Below are 22,180 nucleotides of genomic sequence, written 5' to 3'. Positions count from 1 at the left end.
AGGGTCCATCCAGTCCTCTTCTACATATTTTTCCTCGGTGAGTTCCTCCACTCCCATGCCTTTAGCAACCACCTATATGCTAATATACTGGCTAATATACCCAAATATACTGGTGACCCCACCTCCACAGTTGTAGCTTAATATTTTTCCTGTTTCGTAGTCATATTGCCCTAGATAGTTCTTAGTCACCTCAGAGTCAGCATATCCCAAAGCAAACTCATTACCCTCATTCCAAACCTAATCCTATCTGTTGTTGCCATCCACCCGTCGTTCCTCATTTATGTTCCCCACATTGACAAAGTCCAGTAAATTCTGCCAATAACACGTAAGTCCCATTTATTCCATGTGGCTGGTACCTACCAGGTATTTCTGTATTAAGTCATCGATCCTCTAAACCCTACCGCCAGTGTTCCCTTCATCAAGTATCTACTTATGCTAGTTATTATGCTTAAAAACCTTCAGTGGTTTCGTAGTGCCTAGAGCCCTGTCCTTTATCCAGTGCCTAAACCAATGTTGTTCAATAGTAGCCACTTGCTATTTAAATTAAGTAAAATGAAATAAAATTTGAAGTTCAGCTTCTCAGTCATACTAGCCACATTGCAGGTGTTCAATAGCCACATGTGACTAGTGGCTGCCTTATTAGCACAGATTTAGACCATTTCCATCACCACAGAAAGGTGTGTTGAACGGCACTGGTCTTCATGTTTTTCCTCCACACACCAGTCACACTGAAGTCACCTACCACCCTGTCAGACTTGCCATGTCCTTTCATTCCTCTGAGACGTAGCACAAACTCCCTCTATTTCCCTTCTTTCTCCCCCAGCGCTACGACCTTGCAGCCTGGTTGAACTGTTTGTCCTAAAAGATGGCTCAGATGTTACATTTTGTCAGAAATCTTCCCCCAACCCCTGTAGCACTTTGCATTTGTTCTTACAATCTAGTGAGGACTTTGCGTGGAAGCCTCTATTACAGTATTTATCTCATCATACTATAATTACTTATATGGCTCTGGCCCCGCACCATAAGACTGATGTCCTCAAGTCTAACTTATCTTTGTACGTTGAGGCCTAGCACAATGGCTGACACGTGGCAGGCAGCTGAGAAGTACTTGCTGAATTAATATATGAATGAACAAAAGAGAAGTGTACCTGAATTGAGAAGAAAAGGGAGATCTATGATTGGACAGAAGATTGCCCAGGAAACTGAAATGGGGAGAAATTAGAAAACTGAGAGAGAGATAAGCTTAGCCTTTGGCATGGAAGTTTGAGGTATATTTTCTCAAACATATCTTTGCAATAAAAAGTCCATTTTGGGGTGCCTGGGCGGCTCAGTTAAGCATCTGACTTCGGGTCAGGTCATGATCCCAGCGTCCTGGGACTGAGCCCCCATGTTGGGCTCTGTAGGCAGTGGGGAGTTGGCTCCTCCCTCTCACTCTGCCCTCCCTGTTCGTGTTCTCTGTCTCTCTCTCAAATAAAATTTTAAAAAATAAAAATGAAAAATAAATGTCCATTTCAAGGCCTGGGCTATTGGTGGTTTGGTATAGGACAGCAAGGCTAGATATAAAAATTTGGAAGCTGTTCATATACAGTGATTGAGGTTTAAAGAGTAGTAAATTCCAAAAATACATAGATATGATGAGAGGACCAGGTCCTAGGTCTGAGGGCTGCCAGCTGTTATTGAGTGAAGGGGGAAGGAGGAACCAAAAGAGGTCTGGTTAGAAACAGGAGAAAAGGGAAAAAAGAGATAATAATATAGCACCATGTGCCAGACAACATAACAAAGCCAAAGCAGAGCTGGGGTTTGAACCTAGGCAGTGCAGTGGCAGAGGCTGGGCCTTAGCAACCATGCCTCGAGATGCCACAGAAATCCAAGACTGGGAAGAGACTCCAGGAAGCCAGTGTAAAAGAGCATGAGCTTTGGAGTTACGGTGCTCCCTCAAGGTATGTGTTCAAACGTGAGAATAGGAGACGTAGCCAGGCCACTCTTGGCTATTCCAGATATTCTTAGAAATCCCCTCAGAGAAGTCAGGCCTAACTCTAGGTTGAGTACCTCAGTAGCACCCCTGGTGCTGCCTACCGTCTAAACAGGTCTGGCCCTCCTGAGTGTTTTGGAAAACCAGGTGGCGGCTACATAGAGCAGACATAGACACCCCTAAGTCTCTCTCAGTCCTAACTACCTTCTAACTGTACCTTTGACTTGCCAGCTACCCTAACCTGCCCCTGAATTCCCGAAATTCTCAATCTACCCCAAACTTTGATCCCTGAGTTAGGACCTCCTAAAAGTGAGTTTCAGTCTGTTTCATGCTTAGGGGGTAGGGATGCCAAGGTCACCTCCAGGATGCATTAAGATCCAGAGACCAGGCACATCCTTCTCAGCCCCATGAGATCAAGTGCAGTGGAAAGAATCAGGTTTGGAATCGAGATGTCAGTAACTCATTGCAGGACCACCCTGTTCAAGTCACTTAACCTCTCTGAACCTCAGTTTACTCATCGGTACAACTGAAATCACAAGACCTTCCTTTTCTTATGCCCAAATGAATTGGAGGGTGGACAGGTATTAAACAACAACAAGGTGCTGTGACACTCTGTAAGCATGCCACAGACTACAACTGTGTTTGTTAGATTAAAGGCTCATGAGAAAAACATCTCTGTAGAAAACATGCATCTCACTATCTCTAATAATTTGTTTTCTAGGACAAGGAAGTAATGATGAGTTCAGCTTCGGCACTACAGAGCATTTTAAAGGAAGCAATGCTGGGAGGGAATGATTGTTGCTAATGGAAATGAGGCCAGTTCATGATGGTCTCAGAGTGATCACAGTGTTTACAGATGTGACTTTACCTACTTCTCTGTAAATCTTAAGGATACTTTGAAACTTTGTGACTCTGCTGCTGGTTCTCTCTGCCTTCACCAGGGCAGTGCAAAGAAATGTATATAAGGCTGTGGCAGGTTGAATAATGGTCCCCCAAGATGTTTGCATCCCAATCTCTGGAACTTGTGAATGCTACCTTGGATAGCAAAAGGGACTTTGTAGATGTGTACAGATGTGTAGATATATAGATTAAGGGTTACAGATTTTGAAATTGAAAGATTAATCTGGATTATCAGGATGGACCCTAAATGTAATCACAAGTGTCCTTATAAGAGGGAGGCAAAGGGAGATTTGACCATAGCAGAAGAGAGAATGATAGAAGCAGGAGGCTGGAGTGATGTGAGGAAGGGTTGTGAGCCAAGAAATGCAGTTAGAAAAGCCAAGGAAATGGATTCTCCCCCGAAGCCTCCAGAAGGAATGCAGCCCTGCCAACACCTTAATTTTAGACTTCTGACCTCCATCCCTGTAAGAAAATAAATTTGTGTTGTTTTTAAACCAATAAGTTTGTAATAATTTGTTAGGAACAGGAACAGGAAACTAATACAGGGGCTCGGACTACAATGAGACTAGACTACAAGCCAAGTGGCACCTGTCCCAAATAACTCCTTGATGGCAGAAAATGGCCCCAGTGACCAAAGGGATAGGCAGGGGCTCCATCTACACGGTTAACTGAGGACTCCTCAGTCACTAAAACCTTTGGGAGATGCTTCAGCATCTGAACCTGACCTCTTCTGTCGGCTGAGCAGTTACCTAATCTGTTGCAAGGAACCGTTGTATTTGAGGTCTGTAGCGGTTAGTTTCAAAGAAGAGCTAGAGTGTTCATAATGTTGAGGCCCTGCAACCCTGAAGGTGTTGATTGCATACTGGCTTATGAGAGCCTTTGGAGACACTGAGAATATCTTCGGCTCTAAGAAATCATCTTACTTATCCTCAAATCAGCATAATTTAGGAGCCAGCACTAAGCATGATGAGCCTTCTTGAGGGACAAGAATAGACAACGGGGGGTGCCTGGGTGGCACAGCGGTTAAGCGTCTGCCTTCGGCTCAGGGCGTGATCCCGGCGTTGTGGGATCGAGCCCCACATCAGGCTCCTCTGCTATGAGCCTGCTTCCTCTCCCACTCCCCCTGCTTGTGTTCCCTCTCTCGCTGGCTGTCTCTATCTCTGTCAAATAAATAAATAAAATCTTAAAAAAAAAAAAAAAAGAATAGACAACGGTCCTGGATATACTTTAACTTAAAATATATATATGTACGTGTATATACATATAACATGTATATATATGTAAATCCAGTATTTTAAAAAATGATCATTTCAACATTTAGTCAGTATACAAATTATTAATGAGATATATGTTACATTATTTTTTTTTCCATCTTCAAAATCTGATGTGTATTTTAACTTGCAGCTCGTCTCAATCTGGACCCCCCATATTTCAGATGCTCATTAGCTACATGTGGCCAATGTATACACTTTTGTGGCAAATCAAGAAGTATTTTATCAAATTCCTTTCATATACCCAGTGTGCTTTTAGCTGCTTTCGGGAGGTGGGGTAGGGAAAAGTAGATTAAAAAATACTGGACTTCCAAAGGTTAGATTTTATTTCATTCAGCAAATATGTTAAAGTTGAGAAAAGGAGAGGCTCCAACAGGCAGCACGTTATCATGTGAGCTTTAAGCAAAGGAAAAATCTCTGTGGGCTACAATAGGCATGGAAGACTTTCTAGAGGATACGGGATTTGAGCTGTTCCTGAAAGGAATATAGCTTTTGCAATATGGACACGGGGAAAGGAGCATGCCCTGTGAGCCTGGAGAAGGGAACCTTTCAGCAAAGGTGCAAAGGAATGGGTGTTGTGTACGTTGAGAACAGATAGGACTAGCTGGTCTATAATGGAGATGTCATTCTGAGCAGTAGTGAGAAATAACAGTGGCCTTCACATTTAAGTAGATTTTGGATGAAATGTTTAAAGTAAAAAGAAAACCCATAAACATACCAGAGGAAAAATGTTTTAAAAAAAGGTACTTTTTTAAAAAAAGCATAAAAGCCATCAGGGAAAAGACTGATAAATCTGACTACCTATGGCAAAGGAAAAAGAAAACCCAGTAAAGTCAGAAGACACACTACCAACTAGGAAAACAATTTGCAATACATGTGACAGACGAAGGGTGAATTTCATCATAACACAACTCGTACACGTCTTTTAGAAAAAGACATTCACAAAAAACGATAATGGCAGATAAACACCTGAAAACTTGTTTAATCTTACTAGTTACATGCAAATAAAAATAATGCAAGAATATTTCAGCACAAATTTTTTAAACAGTGATGGTGAGAATGTGGGAAGATAGGTATTCTTACACCCTGTTAGTGGGAATGGTAAATTAGTATGACCATAGGAAGGCAGTTTGTCAATATTTATCAAAACGTACACTGCACACACCCAGGAATTCCACGGCTAGGAATTTATTCTGTGGATATACTCACATACATATGCAAGGATGTATGTACAATGTTATCCATTACAGTTGTCTGATAAAGTGAGAAGCTGGCAATAATCTAAATGCCTATCAGTAGGAAACAAATAATATGGTGCAGCCATAAATGGATTACTATGCAATTGTTAAAAAGAACAAGATAGATCTATCTGTTAAAATAGAAAGGTCTCTGAGATATTTTAAGTGCAAGAAGTAAGGTGCAGAAAAGTATGAATGGTAAGATTCCACTTTTGTACCTTTTAAAAAGAATATATACATAGGAGGTAATAAAACATCTAAAAATGAAAAATCAAAGAATAGTATGAGCATATTTAGTTATATTGAAGAATCAGCCAGAAAGTTAAAATGGCTCATTATTAGAAGTGGGAAATGGAGCACATAATTGCTCTTGTGTTATTTGATTTGTTAACCATATGTACATAATGCTTTTTAAAAATAATTTTAAATAAGTTTTAAAATTTAAGCAGTATCTTTCTAAAAATAGCTTTCTTTTTTTTTTTTTTTAAAGATTTTATTTATTTATTTGACAGAGAGACAGCCAGCGAGAGAGGGAACACAGGCAGAGGGAGTGGGAGAGGAAGAAGCAGGCTCCCAGCAGAGGAGCCTGATGTGGGGCTCGATCCCAGGGCTCGATCCCAGGGCTCTGGGATCACGCCCTGAGCCGAAGGCAGATGTTTAAGGACTGAGCCACTCAGGTGACCCTAAAAATAGCTTTCTAAAAGAGTTCTCATCCCCACCCACCTGCCTAACTTTTCCCTCACAGCGTAGTCAAAATTCTTGAAAAAGCTTTAAATACTTCTTGTCTCCATTCCTTACTTTGTACATCTTTCTCACCCCTTCAAAATTTGGTTTTGCCAAAGTCACCAATGATGTGGCTAAAGTCAGCAGGTATGTCTCAGTCCTGATCCAACCTGACGTTAGTAATATCAGGAACTTTTTTTTTTTTTTGGAAACCCCTTGGGCTCTGGTGACAGCACTTAGCCAGTTGTCTTCCTCCTTCTGTAGAGACTCCTCTCTAATGTTGCTGTTCCTTAGGGTTCTGTTCCAGTAGCTCTTTCCTCACATGGTCTCCACTCCATGGCTTCAGTTACCACCTATGTTCTGATGTTCTCAAGCCTCACAAATCTCTTATCTCTAGTCCAGATCTCTCTTCTGAGCTTTAGAATTACTTATCCAACAGCATTTTACATTAATACTTTCCAACCTTTTCCATATCATGGCATATATAAAGCATGATAGTATTTTCATGGCAACAAACCTTACCAAGACTGCTGTCTTTCCCAGGAAGTTCGTGCTGCCCTGAGGGTTGAGAAAATACACAGCACATCTGTAACCTCCTGAGACACCACCGTTGGGACGCTCTTACCTCCTGGATAGACATTTCCGCTGGGACATCCCCCAGGCATTTCAAGGTTAACATGTTTGGAAGTGAGCATATCATCTCCCAAAACTGCTCTTCCTCCAGTGTTTTCCATTCAGTGAGTGGCCCTACCATCTGCAAGTTACCGAGTCCAGAAGTCTTGGCCTAGCTCTCTGCTTCCCTCCCCTTCCAGTCCCAAGACCTGCTGACTCTGGTACTCTATTTCTTGAGGTGACCTCCTCTCCATCACCACTCACTTTCCCAGTACGGAGTCCATCATTTCCCATTTTTTCCCCTCAATTACTACAAAAACTTCCTGTTCTCTGACTTTAATCTTCCTCTCCCTAAACCGTTCTCCACATTGCAACCACAGTAATCTTTCTAAAATGCAGTTCTGATGATGCCAACCCCCTGCTTAAAACCATTCGAAGGACTGACGTGAGCAGTGATCTGCCGGTCACTCGTCAGCACCATGTGCACCATTAGACTCTGCTACCAAACGGTTTTATTACCAGCAGCTTATAGCAACTAAAAGCCTAAGAGACCTGTTTTACAACACAGACAACTCATAAAGAACAATATGTGATGGGGCACCTGGGTGGCTCAGTCAGTTGAGCATCCAACTTTTGGTTTCAGCTCAGCTCATGATCTCAGGGTTGTAAAATTGAGCCCCACGTCAGGCTCTGAGCTCAGTTGGGAGTCTGCTTCAGAGTCTCTTCCCTCTCCCTCTCTCTCTAAAATAAATAAACAAATCTGTAAAAAAAAAAAATACATGATGAATGGTATATTACAAGGGTAGAAAACCAACTATAGGACTTCTATATAATTTTTAATAATTTAAGTGACTAATACCACTGAGGAATGAAAGCGTCTTAAGCCCCATCAGAGACAGAAAGCGATCATGGGGTAATAGTAGTTATACTTCTTTAACCTCCTGTCAGTGAAAATGAAGCTTTATTAAGTCTAGAGAATCTGCCAAAATCTGAATGCCTAAACTTTCAAGTGTACAAGAGCCTTTGAGTAAGGAGGGCAGATACTTGCGCTGACAAGTGCAAATGTTCTGGCTGTGTTTTTTTTTTTAATGGTAAACATCTAAATGAAAGGTAAAAAAAATCCAGATGGTCTGTTTATTTCCCAAAATTTAGTTATTTGGAAACATCCCAAAATAGTTAGAAATGCTTTGCATACTATAAGGTTTTTCTACCCTGTGCTTTTGGAATGCAGTAGATACATGGAGTCTTACTGGATTTGTAAGCCCTATGAGGAAAGGATCATGTCTAATTTTTGGTGTAAACCCAGGACTAGCCCACTGATCCCTATTTGATAAATATTGGCTGACTGAATGAATTAAGAATCAATGCTGCAAGATTCCAGAAATGCCACTAACATCAAGCTCTCTAAAGACTCCACCAAAAAACTATTAGAATATGGTGGCTCAGTCGGTTAAGCGGCTGCCTGCCGCTCAGGTCATGATCGCAGGAGCCTGGAATCCAGCTGGCATCCAGCTCCTCGCTCAGCAGGGAGCCTGCTTCTCCCTCTCCCTCTGCCTGCTGCTCCCCTTGCTTGTGCTCTCTCTCTCTCTGTCAAATAAGTAAAATCTTTAAACAAAAACAAACAAAAAACACATTAGAATAAATGACTAATGGGGCACCTGGATGGCTCAGTCAGTTAAGCATCTGACTTTGCCTCTGGTTGTGGTCTCTTGTAGTCTTGGGGTCTTGGGATCAAGCCCCTTGTCTGGCTGCATGCCCAGGGGGAGTCTGCTTGTCCTTCTGCCTCTGCCCCTCCTCCACTCGTGCTCTCTCTGTCTCTCTCTCAAATAAATAAATAAAATCTTAAAAAAGAAAAAAAGGATAAATGACAAACAAATCCAGTAAAGTTGCAGGAGACACACTTAATATACAGAAATCTATTATGTTTCTATAATGCTAATAACAGACTATCAGAAAGAAAAATTAAGAAAACAATCTCATTCACAATTACATCAAAAAGAATAAAATACCTAGCAATAAATTTAACTGAGGAAGTGGAAGACCTAGTCTCTGAAAACTATAACTCATAGATGAAATTGAAGAAGACACAAATAAATGGAAAGATACACCCTGCTATGGATTGGAAGAATTAATATTGTTAAAATGCTCATATTAGCCAAAGCAACCTACAGATTCAATGCAAACCCTATCAAAATACCGATGACATTTTTCACAGAAATAGAACAAATAATCCTAAAATTTGTATGGAACCACAAAATACCCCAATAGCCAAAGCAATTTTGAGAAAGAAGAACAAAGTTGGAAGCATCACCCTCCCTCCTCCCTGCTTTCAAACCATACTACAAAGCTGCAGTAATCAAAACTGAATGGTACTGGCACAAAACAGATACAAAGGCCAATGGAACAGAATTGAAAACCTAGAAATAAATCCACATACATATGATCAATTAATCTACAACAAAGGAAGCAAGAATATACAAGAGGGAAAAGACCATCTCTTCAATAAATGGTGTTGGTAAATTGTGCGATTTTATGCAAAAGAATGAAATAACCCCTATCTTAACATCATACACAAAAATCAACTCAAAATGGATTAAAGACTTGAATGTAAGACCTGAAGCCATAAAAGTCCCCAAAGAAAACATAAGCAATGAGTTCCCTGACATCAGTCTGACCAACATGTTTTGGGATCTGACTCCACAGACAAGGGCAACAAAAGCAAAAAAATAAACAAATGGGACTACATCAAACTAAAAACCTTTTTCCACAGCAGAGCAAGCTCTCAGAAAAAACAAAAGGCAACTTGCTGAATGGAAGAAAATATTTGCAAATCATATATGTGATAAGGGGCTAATTTCTAAAATATATAAAGAATAGCAGGGGCGCCTGGGTGGCTCGGTTGGTTGAGTGTCTGCCTTCAGCTGGGGTCGTGGTCTCGGGGTCTTGAGATCGAGTTCCGCGTTAGGCTCCCTGTTCAGCAGGGAGTCAGCTTCTCTCTCTCTCCCTCTGCAGTTCCCTCTGCTGCTCCCCCTACTCGTGCTCTCTCTCAAATAAATAAATAAAATCTTAAAAAAAAGAATAGCCAAAACAAAAAATCTGATTTAAAATTGGCAGAAGGGGGCAGAGCAAAAAAAAAATTAAAAAATAAAATGGGCAGATGGTCTGAGTGGACATTTTTCCGAAGACATACTAATGGCCAACAAGCACATGAAAAGATGCTGGATATCACCTAACCATCATGGAAATGCACATCAAAACGCCAATAAGCTATCACCTCACAGAATGGCTATTATAAAAAAAAAATAAATAACAAGTGTTGGGGCACCTGGGTGGCTCAGTCGGTTAAGCGTCTGCCTTTGGCTCAGGTCATGAGCTCACGGTCCTGGGATCAATCCCCACATTGGGCTCCCCACTCAGTGGGAAGTCTGCTTGTCCCTCAGCCTCTGCCCTTACCCCTGCTCATGCTCTCTCTCTCTCAAATAACTAAATTAAATCTTAAAAAAAAAAAATAACAAGTGTTGACAAAGATGTGGAGAAAAGCGAACACTTGTGCACTGTTGGTGAGAATGTAAATTGGTGCAGCCACTATGGAGAACAGTATGGAAGTTACTCAAGAAATTAAAAAGAACTAGCATATGATCCAGCCATTCCACTCTGGGTTTTTATTCCAGGAAAACCAAAACACCCCCATGTTCACTGTAGCATTATATACAATAGGCAAGATATGGAACAACCCAAGTGTCCATGAATAAATGAGTGGATAAATAAGATGTGGGGGTGTGTGTGTATACATACATATACGTATAGTACATATGTACATACGATGGTATACTACTCAGCCATAAATCAGAATGAAATCCTGCCGTTTGCAGCAATATGGATGGACCTTGAGGGTATTATGCTAAGTGAAGTAAGTTAGAAAAAGACAAATACCCTATGATTTCACTTACATATGAATCTGAAAAACAAACAAAACCAGACATATAGATACAGAGAACAGACTGATGGTTGCCAGAAAAGAGGAGGGTAGGAGGGTGGGCAATATGTGTGAAGGGAATCAAGAGGTTGAAACTCCCAATTAATAAAATAAGTCATGGGGACGTATTTTACAACATGGGGAATATGGTCAATAATATTGTATTAACTTTGGTGACACATGGTAACTAGACTTATGGCGATCATTTTGCAATGTATATAAATGTTGAGTCACTATGTTGTACACCTGAAACTAATATGATATTGTATTTTAATAATAATATTTCAATTAAAAAAAATAAGGTGAGCTTTCTCAGAAATGAAAACATGTTCACGGAGAGATTTGCACAAGAATAGAACAGCCTTATTCTAATAGCCCCAAAACTGGAAACACCCAAATATACATCAACTGGGGAATGGATAAACGAATTGTGGTATATTCATACAATGAAATGTTACTCGTTACTAAAAAAGAATAGATTGACATTAGTCAAAAACATTACTAAGCTAAAGAATATAGACAGAAAAAAGTGCATACTATTTGATTACACTTACGTGAAATCCAAGAACAGACAAAACTCTGGTGATGGACTTCAGGAGGTTACAGGGGGTGGGTGGTGGTAGGTGCAGGGCAGTTAACAATAAATACAAATGGGCATGAGGGAATTTTCTGGGGTGATGTCTCACTATCTTGTTTTGGGTGTTATACAGGTGTATATTATTGTTGAAATTCACCAAATAGAACACCTAAGATCTGTGCATTTTATTGTATGTTAAGGATAAACCAATCAATAAAATTTGTTTTAAACCCAAGGTGAGAGAGCTGGTGGGAATAACCATCAGGAGGTCTTTTAGCTCCAGTATAATAACTGACCTCAGGCACTCATTTCTATGCTCAAGACCCCAAAATGAGTTCTTTATCACTTATCCTGTCAAATCCATACCCTCATTCTGATCTCCTCCATACAAAACCTCTTCCACTACTTCCACTCCCCACCCAGCCAAGGTGATCTGCTCACTGTCCCAGGCAGCTAATTTGCTCTTTCCTGAGTCTGTTTATGTCCTTACCCTGCCTGAATCTATTCAAGTTCTCTCTGCCCTTCAAATCCCATTCTAAATTAAGGAACCTCCTTCAGAGAGGAACTCTTGATTAATCCTAGCCAATTTGAGCAACCCAAGATCCCTCAGCTTTATGTTCCTTTATTGCACTAATATGATGCGTTAATACATTCAGTGTACGCCCACAATAGAAGCAGTTTTAATAAAATGGGCAGAGACAATGGCTAGGAATCCCTTTGTATTTCTCTGCAGAACCCCATTCAGAACCTGCATTAACGGGCCAGTCACTACCATGCAGATTGTGAAGACTATAGGGTATCCAGACAAGGGCAAATATTTAATCAAGGGCCAATGAGACTGATACCGAAGGGAGCTCTGAGACCCTGCAGGGGCCTAGGTGGGCTGTTTGCTTTTCTTCTTTTCAGCACCCGGTTAGTTCAACGGGGCAGGTCCCCACCAAGACAGCAAGTGGCTGAGAACAAGGTTATATTTTTTTCTCTGCTCAGCCTTACCTCCTCCAATGAGGAAACTATCAGCACTACTCTGAAAGCAGCGGAGCCTGTTCCCAGCGCCCCGTTTTCCACAGTACTGGGAGGACCCAATACCGATCCGGAGGAGGAAAAGTGAGGAGGGAGCATTTAAGGCCAAGGAGGCACTCAAGCGTCTTCCCATAGATTTACACCCAACACGTAAGCAGGAAGACAAATTACAAACACTAACGCTCACAACCACATACACACGTGCACGCCCAGCTCCACAGAAGCAGACGCGCATGCCCGTGGCTCCGCGCGCACCTACTTAGTTTTATCTGCTATAGATACCCCTCATTCCACCCCCGCTCGGCCCACCGCGGCTCCCCCTACCCCGGCACCGGGGAGGTTTACCCAGCCCGACCCGACGGCAACCGAGGAGAGCGTTTCTCTATAGGGGGAGGGGAGGTCCTTCCCACTGGGGCGGAAGCGGTGCTCTCCGGACGGGCGGACTTAGCTCTCGTCCTGGGAACATCTGGAGGGGGCTGGGAGGGGCGCGCATCCAAGACGAACGTGGATTGGCTGCGCGGAAGAAGAGAGGCGGGGTCTGGGCGAGGGGCGGGGCTCACTGGCCCCTTTAAAGCCTTGACATCAAGAGGCGGCCCCAGCACCCCCCTTCTTCTGCCCCCCGCCCCCGAGCCGCGGCCATGGACCCGGCGGATCCGGCCTGCCCTGGCCCAGCTCAACACCTGATTTCGGTGAGTTCCAGGCCTACTTGGGATTTAAAGGGCGGCGAGTGGAGGGGCTGTAAGCTGTGGGCTGGGGGTGGGCGGTTTGAAGGGTAAGGCTCTCGTGGCAGCCCTGGGTCGGAGGGGGCGGCGCGCCTTCCTGCCCGGACCTCGCTGCCTGCCCCTCCCTCCCGCCGCACTGTCCCCGGCGCGGGGGGGGGGGGGTCCGGCTGCGACTCTGTCCACCCCCACCCCACCCCCTCCCGCCCCCCGCGCCCTCCTCGCGCACACTCCATGGCCCCGGAAGGGAAACTTTCGGGACAGGGGGATGTTCCGGGGGCCGGTCTCCCTCCCTCTTTGAAAGCACTGACCTTGCCCCAGCTGCGCACCCCACCCCACCCGCATCCCACCGTCCGGGTGCCGCTTAGCGGTGCCGGGTTGTTGCGCAGGGGGGGAGGGGGGAGGCTCTCCCCAAAGCGCAGGCGCGGAGACCAGCCCTGGGCTCCTCTTCGCCCTCCTTGCAGTCCCCGTGGCCTGGGGCGGTAGGGCGTGGGGAAGATGGGGAGAGGCGGAGAGATCAGGGTCTCTAGGAACAATCCTTCGGTAGCTTTGAGGGGCTGCGGGAAGGAAAGAGGCGGGGGCCGGCAGGCTGAACACTGAAGAGAGGCTGAGGGAGGGAGAAGGGCTGGGTAGGGTGTGGGGCCAGGGCAGCGCCTGCAGAAAAGGCTCTCTGGGTCCTGGCTGCGGTGCCAGAAGAATGCAGAGAATGTATCTGTGCCCGACACTCCCCTGGCCTAGGCTGACTCGAAAAGCGGCTCCCCGAACCCCAGCCCCCTTCTCCTTGTTCCGGGCTCAAGGTCCTAAGTCTCCAGCCCTGGCACTGCCCCAAGGGCACGGAGGTCCCTCACCTCCCGCAGGCCTGGTTTTCCAGATTCTCAGCCCTATCCACCCATGCTGCCAGCTGCTACTTAGATGCTCGCCTTTCTGAGGAACCAGGGGTCTTCGACTGATGGGTTCCTGGCTGTAAAGGCAAAGCCCTCTTATTCCCTCCCCTCAGGTCCTCCTGCCTCCTGCCTAAGCACAGTTGTCTGCCAGAGGTAGTGGCTGGAGGCGGATGCCTGGGATAGGGATGGTACTGGGAGACAGTAGAGAGGGAGTCCATGTCTAACCAATCTATGGTCTGTACTTAATGGGGAAAATGAACCCAGCCTAGTTGCCTTGTTGCAGACCCTGTCTTGCAAGAAGGGAGATACAAAATTCACTACTCATGTTGGTTCCCTGTCTTTCTAGGATCAGCCTAGGTTTAGTGGGTTTCCAGCTTCAGAGAAACATGTGTATTCCTGTCTGGGGAGATATTCACATATAGTTCAACTTTGTTTTCAAAGTCCGGTCTGTGCATGAGGTGGTTCAGGCCCTCCGGCAGCTTTCTTCAGCTTAGGTCTTTGGAACAGAGTGGGAACCTGGAGAGGCAGATGGCCTGGGTGGCGGGGAAGAAGGCTCTTCCACAATAGGCAGAAACCACTGTGTGTGAGGACCAGGCTGCTGTCACTGTGGACTGGGAGTCAGCAGCACTGGTCCCTGCTCCTCCCAGCTTGCTGTGTGACTTTGGCCCAGACAGTCTGCCTTTCTGGGGCTCTTTTCCCTCATCTGTAAAATTCAGCAGTTGGACTAGAAAGCTCTAACATTCCCTTTCACTTTTTGACATTGTGTGGTTCCATTGATAAGTGACTCTGAAAGGGAGAAAGGTCCCCTGGCAGTGTGACTTAGCCTGGGGAGGTAGGTGTTGGGTGATGCAGTTCAAAATCATAGTTACCCAAGGTTGCAGGGGTGCAGACTCCCTTATTCTGCCTAAGAATAGCTATTGTCTTGCTCACCCCTGGTGGCTTGGTGTATGAACTCTTGCTGGCTGGGGTTTGGCCCACCCATCAAGGCCTCTGCTGAGATATCCTGGCAGGCCAGTCTTTGAGTTGGGCCTTTGGGGAGGAGTTGAGAGAAGGGTAGGCAGCCAAGGGCCAGCCGGGTAAGCAGATTCCCAGGAGAGAGTTTGCATCTCAGCTGTTGGGACTTGTTTTAGGACCTGAGCCAGGGAGCACAGTACACTCATCCGCCCTCTTATGGAAAGAGGTTGAGAGCCCCATTGCTCTTCCCCATCTCACTCCCTGGCCCTACTCACCTCACCTGTGCACTCACCCCCCCCCCCCCCCGCCAATCCCCAGGCAGTAGGCTTCAAGAGTTTTCCCTGCTGCCCTCACCCAGCCCATCCAGCTTCCTGGGCCCTTCCAAGGCAGCCTGGCAGCAGGGAGAAACTGCCCCAGCCCCACCTTTCCCGTCCTCCTTCCCTCCTGGGGGTATGGTTTCTCAGGAGTCAGGCTCTCCAGGTTGGGACTTGCTCTCTAGCCCAAGAGCCAAAGACCTTCACGTTTTCCTTGTTTGTTTTCATCCTTGATCTCCCAGGTGCCAGGGGGGATGTTAGAGGAGGTGGTGGTTAGAGAAGCTGTGGGATTGGTTGGACGTGGGACACACTGTCTGCATTGCTTTTCCCTTTGCCAGCTCTCCTGTGCCTGGGGAGCCCCCTTCCCTGGGCCCTGCTGCCCATGGACTGAAGCTGCAGCAGGAGGCATTTAGGTTAGACCCCAAGGAAACCTTCCTCGCTGCGAGGAACCCCTGGAATGGAAAATGGAAGCTCCCAGGGAGGTCAGTTTCCCAGAAAGTGGTTAATGGTGGAGTCCCTGTCAGAGTGAAGGATGCGGCTGTTGCTAGGCAGAGGCTGCTGTTTCCTCTTGGGGTGTGGCTCTGAGGCTGGCCAGCCAGAGGCCCCGTTAGAAGCAGGAGGAGAAAGGACCCTTGCCTGATAGCCGAGGAGGGGACCCTGGCTCCATCGGCCCTGGGTCAGCAGAACTGCATCTCTCAGAACAAACACCACTTCTCGCCCTGCTTCCGCCAGCCCCTCCCCCAGTTCAGCACCACTGCCACAGTCTGCTTTGACGATCCTCACCCAAACCTGGCAGGTTCCTCCAGTCCCAGTCTGGCTGCACTAATGGACTGATTGGATTTTCTATACTCAGAGTTTGGGATTTCTGATTGAACATGCAAATTTATGTAAATCAATCTGGGATCTGCCACCACATCAAAACAACATAGAGTCATGGGCTGGAAGGAATCCTAGAGACATCTAGTCCAACGCCCTCGTGTTAAAAATGGGGAAACTGAAGTCCAGAGGGGGAAGTGATTCATACAATGATGAGTGTCAGTGGCGGGGCTCCTGACTGTGGTCTGGTGTGTTACACGGTCCCCCTTTGCCTTAATTTCTCAGGCATGAAGGGCCTGGCCGAATTTAAAGCAGAAAGGGCAGTTCTGGAACCTGAGAGTGTGGAGAGCTGGACCCTTGGAGGGTCAGAGCGTTATCGCAGGGCCTCCCCAGGGGCTCTGGTCAGATCTAACATTTGAAGAAAAATAACTTCAGATCCCTGCGAACAACACCCTTGTTTTTCCCCAGGCCTTGCCCTGGAAGGTTGGAGGACAAGGTCATTGGTTGCTGCCTGGCTTGGCCCTTGTGGTTTTCCCAGAGCTGAGATTGTGTCTGTTACAGCATCTGTCACAGTACCAGGCACACAGTAGACTGTGGATCGCTCTGCCCAGGCCGTGCCTCTGTCTTTACCCTCCCATCCTCATGTGAGTCTCTGCTGCTTCCCTCCGTGGTCATGGTGGGAAAAGATCGTTAGTCTTTTGTGACTTTTTGCGTCCCCTCCCCTGCCCTTGCTATAAGAAGGATGTCATTATTTTGAGATCAGTGCCAGAGTTGGAAGGGGGCTGCAGAGATGGGCTTGGGTCCCTAAGAAGTAGTCTCCCTGCTTTTTGACATGCTTTTGATCTGGTCCACCCCCCGCCCCCGGCTGCAAGATCCCCCCTGTTCCCACTTCACATGGACGGTGCCTGTGGCATGGGCTTTCTGGAAGGCTGCGCCCTCTCTTACCCCGTGGTGCCTGCATGCGTTGCAGAGATGGCGGGGACGCTCAAAGCAGCTGTTGGCCTGCTTGGCAGCACTTTGGCAGAGTGAGTGTATGCGCTCACGATCAGAGGCCCTGCACCAGCCTGGGGAGGGCGCTTGGGACACATCTGGGGTCTTCCTCCCCTTCATCCCAAACCCAGGCCTGGCTGACTCTGAAAGGAGAGCCCCACCCCCCAGCCCATCTTCAACATCTTCCCAAAACACAGCAGGTACGGACTCCCCGCCTTCAGTTCCTCACTGACAAGCGGCCCGCAGATCCTATATCCTTAGTTCCTTGTGAGGGGCAATCCTCCCTGCGCCTCAGTTTCCCAGGCTGTGCTGATGGATTAATAACACATCATCCCCCGGGCGTGGCACCTGCTCAGTAATTGCCGTTTTCCCGGCTCTGGGAGTTACACGATGAAAGAGGCCTGAGGAGGCCAGGCTGTTATTAAGGTGAATTATCACTGCTATTATTACTGATTTTTATAAAAGTCCAGTAGCCTCTGAGAAGAGCCCAGTCAGGCACAGCTCCCTGGACCTTACGGCAGTCCTTGAGCTCTGGGAGTTCTCCCGTACTCACTAGGCTTTTAACAATCTCTATATCCACATCTATGTAGATATTTTAAAAGGAGCGACGACCCCATTGCGCTTCTCCTGCTGCTGCCTGCAAGGCGTGAGTGGTGGTGGGCGCTGCTTGGGGCTCTGGTCTGCAGTTCTCACTCTCCTGCAGGACTTGAAACTGTCCCTCCCCGCCGACCCTCCGGATAGAAGAATGATGAGGTTTTTCCTAGATGGGACAGTGAGGGGCCCCAGAACTCCTGGGGTGTGGCCCTAGGGTTCTCAGCAGTCATTGTTCCTTTGGGCTGATTCATTTCACCCCCCGGCTGGCTTGATGTGGGGGCTGTAATTGGTCCTTTTGTGTGAGGCTCTGTTGAGACACCCCCAGAACCTGCCCGCAGCAGCTGCAGGAACCTCCAGGTGTGATTTACCCCAACTTACTCCCACCTGCCCCTAACTCTCCCGTTGCTCAGCCACCCACCTCTGCCCCTGCCCTTTGAAAGGATCTAGAACAAACCCAGCTCTTACCCAGGAGGAAGTGGCCCTGACCGACTTCCGAGCAGGGTGGTGCTCCCGTGCCGCACCACAGCCCGGCGGTGGCGGGGCCTCTCTCCTGGCCCAGAGAGAGCTTTATGGGAAGACAGGGAGCGAAGACTGTTGTCCTTTGGCCAGAGCCCCCACACTCATCTAGCCAGACCTCCTCACCTCTCCCTTGTCCCAAGGGCCTGGTCCCTACTTCCTAATACGGGAAGAGACTAGATAGCCCCAGCTGGGAGGGGCTTTAGAAATCACCTGGGCAGGTGGTTGTTCCTTCTGACTTTTTTTTTTTAAGTTTTATGTTTTATTTTTTCGCTAGACTTTTTTTTTTTAAGATTTTATTTATTTGTCAAAGAGAGCACAAGCAGAGGGAGAAGCAGGCTCCCCGCTGAGCAAGGAGCCCGACACGGGGCTCGATCCCAGGACCCCGGGATCACGACTGGAGCTGAAGGCAGACGCTTCACCGACTGAGCCCCCCAGGCACCCCTTTCACTAGACTTTTTAAAAAATATAGTCCGAAAATCAAAATGGTACAAGAAGGTGTATGTTGAGAAATTATGCTCCCACCTCCACCCCCTTTTCCCTCCACAGATAATCACTTATTCGTTTCTTACATATCCCTCAAGAATGTCTTTACGTGAAACAAATAGAAATGTCTATTCTTCTTTTTCTCCCTTAGCCAAAAGAGCAGAGAGCATATACTGTCTTCCTCTGTTACCTGTTGTCAGTGTCTGGGTGTGCATGGATTTCTCCTGCCACCTGGCAGTTCTCTGGTTTCTGATCTTTACTGCCCACCCCAGGGTCACCCAGTCAATCCCAGGCCAGGAGCAGGGTTTGTGCACCTTCATATTCTAAACTTCATTCAGATGCCAAGGTTTAGGGCAAGACCAGCCTCTGAGGCATTCTTAGCAGTTCCTCTGTGCCAGGTGTTGTGCTAGACTCTGGGGGTACAGTGGTGATCCCCAAAGTCTCCCTTAATCAAATAATTCAGCAGTTATAGAACCGCAGCTATGATACAGGCTACAGAGAAACGGCATATACTGTAAGAGCAAGTAACCAGAGGCCCCGGCCGCCTTGGCTTGTGCGGGAGTGTGCATGTATTGGGGGAGGCACTAGGCAGGGCACAGCATGAAGCTGGGGGCAGGAGGCTGGGGCCAGGACTGTAAATATAGTGCCACATGACCTGGAAAGCTGGGTTTTTCAACTTGACTTCTGTGGCTTCTCTTCTCCCCCCTCCCCAGTCTGTGGGGTGTCCCGGGCCCCTTGAGTTTTATTATTTTTTTTAAGATTTTTTTTTTAAAGATTTTTTTATTTATTTGACAGACAGCCAGTGAGAGAGGGAGCACAAGCAGGGGGAGTGGGAGAGGGAGAAGCAGGCAACCAGCGGAGCAGGGAGCCTGATGCGGGGCTCGATCCCAGAACCCTGGGATCATGCCCTGAGCTGAAGGCAGACACTTAACCGCTGTGCCACCCAGGCGGCCCCCCTCCTTGAGTTTTATTATGTCCAAGACAAGAAACCCCTTCTCTGCCACATGGTGCTGCTAATGCCTCCTCCCCACCCCCACCGCCTTCTCTCCCCAGCTCTGGGCCTGCAGTCTCCTAAAGCTGGAGCCTTCCTTTCCCCTGTAGGCCGAAGGGAAGTTGGGGGGGTGTTTGCTTCTCACTTCCTCTCTAGACGGCACCTCACTTCCTGTCCCTGGGACCAGAAGAAAGCTAAAGCTCTTGGCTTTGCTGACCCTTCCTCTCCCTACTCCCCACCCCCCTGCTCTCCTGGGAAGCCCGTGGGCCCTGCAGGAGGAAGGCAGAATCAAAACCAAGGGCTTCTCCCTAAAACCCTGCCCAGCTCCTCACCTTCAACCCCCAACCCCACACGAGGGGATCTGCCTTCCCAGCTGCAGTCCCTTTCCAGACAGGAGCTCATCCTTCTATGCCCTGCAGGAAAAGTCAGAGAGAGTTCACCCCACTTTACGGATTGGAAAACCGAGTCCCAGATGGGTGCTAGGCTTCACCCAGGGTCGCTCAGCACCGGAATCCAGGAAGCCTCACTTTCATTTGTGGGCACAGAAAGCACAGAGTCCAGCGAGGGCTTGTGGGCGAGCCGGAGCTACTTTCTGTTCCCGGAGAAGGCTATTTGCTTCCTGCCAGAGCTGGTGGCTTAGGAAGTCACCTCCGTGCTCTGGCCATATGGCAACCACCGAGTCAACACTGAAGCGGCCTGGACGTGGAGGGCACCTGGCTGGCCAGAGCCTGTTCCCTTTGAAGAAAGAGGCCAGGCTAGGAAGCTGGGGGGCGGTGAGCACCGGGGGCTGAGCATGGGGGCTGGGAAGGTGTAGCCTGCAGGTGCAGCCTGAGCGCCCACCGGCCGTGTGGCCTCCCAGGCCCTCTTCCTCTTGGATCCGAGAGCAGAGAGCTGACGCTTCAGGCGTCAACTCAGCAGTCGCCTCCACGGCTCTGAGGAGCCTCCCTGCCTCAGCTCTTCCTGTGGGATCCAGCACGGCTCTCTGGTTACACCCCGGGTGTTGAAAATATGCTGACTCTGCTATTGGGTCGGGAGATAAGAGAGGAGTTAGTGACTGGCATGGGCCAGGGGACCAGGAAACACTCACCTTCAAATGCCCTTCAGCCCAGCTGCACTGAGTCATTGCGTTTCCGTACACACCCAGAGAGTTCTGCCTCCTTCTGTTTATGCCTGCCTTTTGCCTAGAATGACCCCCTTGCCATTCCCGTGTGCGCGAACGCCCCCGATCTGTGACGTCTCCGTTCACTCGATGCCTTACGTTCCGAAAATCTGTTGCAGCTGCGGCTTAATATTCCTCTCCTGATTTTTAAAGTTCTCCACCTCCTTCACAGTACAGCTGTTACCTGCATGTGTTACGTCCCCTACTAGACTGAAAGCCCCGAGAGGTCAGAAGAGCTGAGCCCGCTCTGAACTGCCCCCCAGTACCCAGCCGTGCGCCCCCTACCGAGTGGTCTGTTTGGAAGTATATGCAGAATGAATAGAGTAGTCCCATTTGCCAGAGGGAGTCACCGAGGCCTGGCAGTGGGTTGAGGGCTTGGATAAGGTCCTCTCAACATTAGGGACAAAGCTGAAAATGTCCTTGCTGACCTCTCAGCATGGTTTGTCCTCTGGGCCCTCAGAGCCATTTGGGCGGGGGACACTTGGGGGTCTGTAAGAGAAGCTGAGGAGCCCACCGTCCTTTCTTTCTGGTCTTACACTGTCTGGAAGGAAAGGAGATGACCCGGGTCGGGGCTTCGCTGGCAGGAGTGTGGGGGAGCACAGAAATGCAGGCAGGGCTCCTCTTCAGGGAGCTCCCCTCCTAACCGCATGGGAAGTCCTCTCTTCCTCACGGGGGAGGATGAAGGGGGAGGACGAAAGAACAGGGCTCATTACAGTTGCAAATACCGCTCCTGCAGGAGGCGCTTCAAAAAGTGTCCGGTCGGGACAGCTTTGCAGGAGAATTGCTCTGGGGCCAGGGCATGGCCTCAGGGCTGCGCAGAGGGCTCTGTCTGTCCCCAAAGCAGTCAGAGGTCATGGGAAGGTCTGAGGCACTAGGGACACAATCAGATGTACGGTTTTAGAAAGAGGATTGCTCTGGTGGAGCTCCTTGGGAAAGTGATTGTGGCAGGGAAAATAGAAGATAAGTCTGGAACATCTTATGGTGCCAGGAAGCAAGCAGATGTTCAAAAGTAAATACATTTTTGTTAAGATTTTATTTATTTTATTTGAGAGAGAGAGAGAGAGAGTGAGAGAGATCATGAGCAGGGCAAAGGGTAGAGGGAGAAGCAGACTCCCCGCTGAGCAAGGAGCCTGATGTGGGACTCGATCCCAGGACCCTGGGATCTTGACCTGAGCCAAAGGCAGACGGCCAACCGACTGAGCCAGCCAGGTGCCCCATAAATAAATTTTTTAAATGGAGGCATGTGGAAAGAGGAGGAACCAACCTTAAAGAGTTCGCAATGATCATAGCTGGAATTTAAGCAATGAAATGAGTGATGGTAATATTGGATTCTAATCCAAAGAATAAAATATCTATGGGTTCATGCGAATATAAATGTGTGATTAAGTAAATCAGTGGCAGTGAAGGGATAGCTCTTCCCTACAGAAAACTTCTAATTAATAAATGTATAAAGAATGAGGCAAATCAA

The 22,180-nt window shown here is 47.5% G+C and overlaps 1 protein-coding gene across 4 annotated transcripts in view; it reads left to right on the top strand.

The window, feature by feature from the left end:
* The first annotated feature begins 12,870 nt into the window (after positions 1 to 12,870).
* The window catches only part of NCKAP5L (NCK associated protein 5 like), a 30,294-nt gene continuing 20,984 nt past the window's right edge, over positions 12,871 to 22,180 (top strand). For all 4 annotated transcript variants that reach the window (XM_045801102.2, XM_045801100.2, XM_045801104.2 and 1 more), the window contains exon 1: positions 12,871 to 12,978. The gene's annotated coding sequence lies outside the window, so the exon portion shown is untranslated. The remainder of the gene's footprint in view (positions 12,979 to 22,180) is intronic.

The sequence above is a fragment of the Ursus americanus genome, chromosome 25, assembly GCF_024610735.1.
Source record: "Ursus americanus isolate L20-20 chromosome 25, mUrsAme1.1.p, whole genome shotgun sequence".
Lineage (NCBI taxonomy): Eukaryota > Metazoa > Chordata > Mammalia > Carnivora > Ursidae > Ursus > Ursus americanus.
This window is presented reverse-complemented; position numbering and strand designations above follow the sequence as displayed.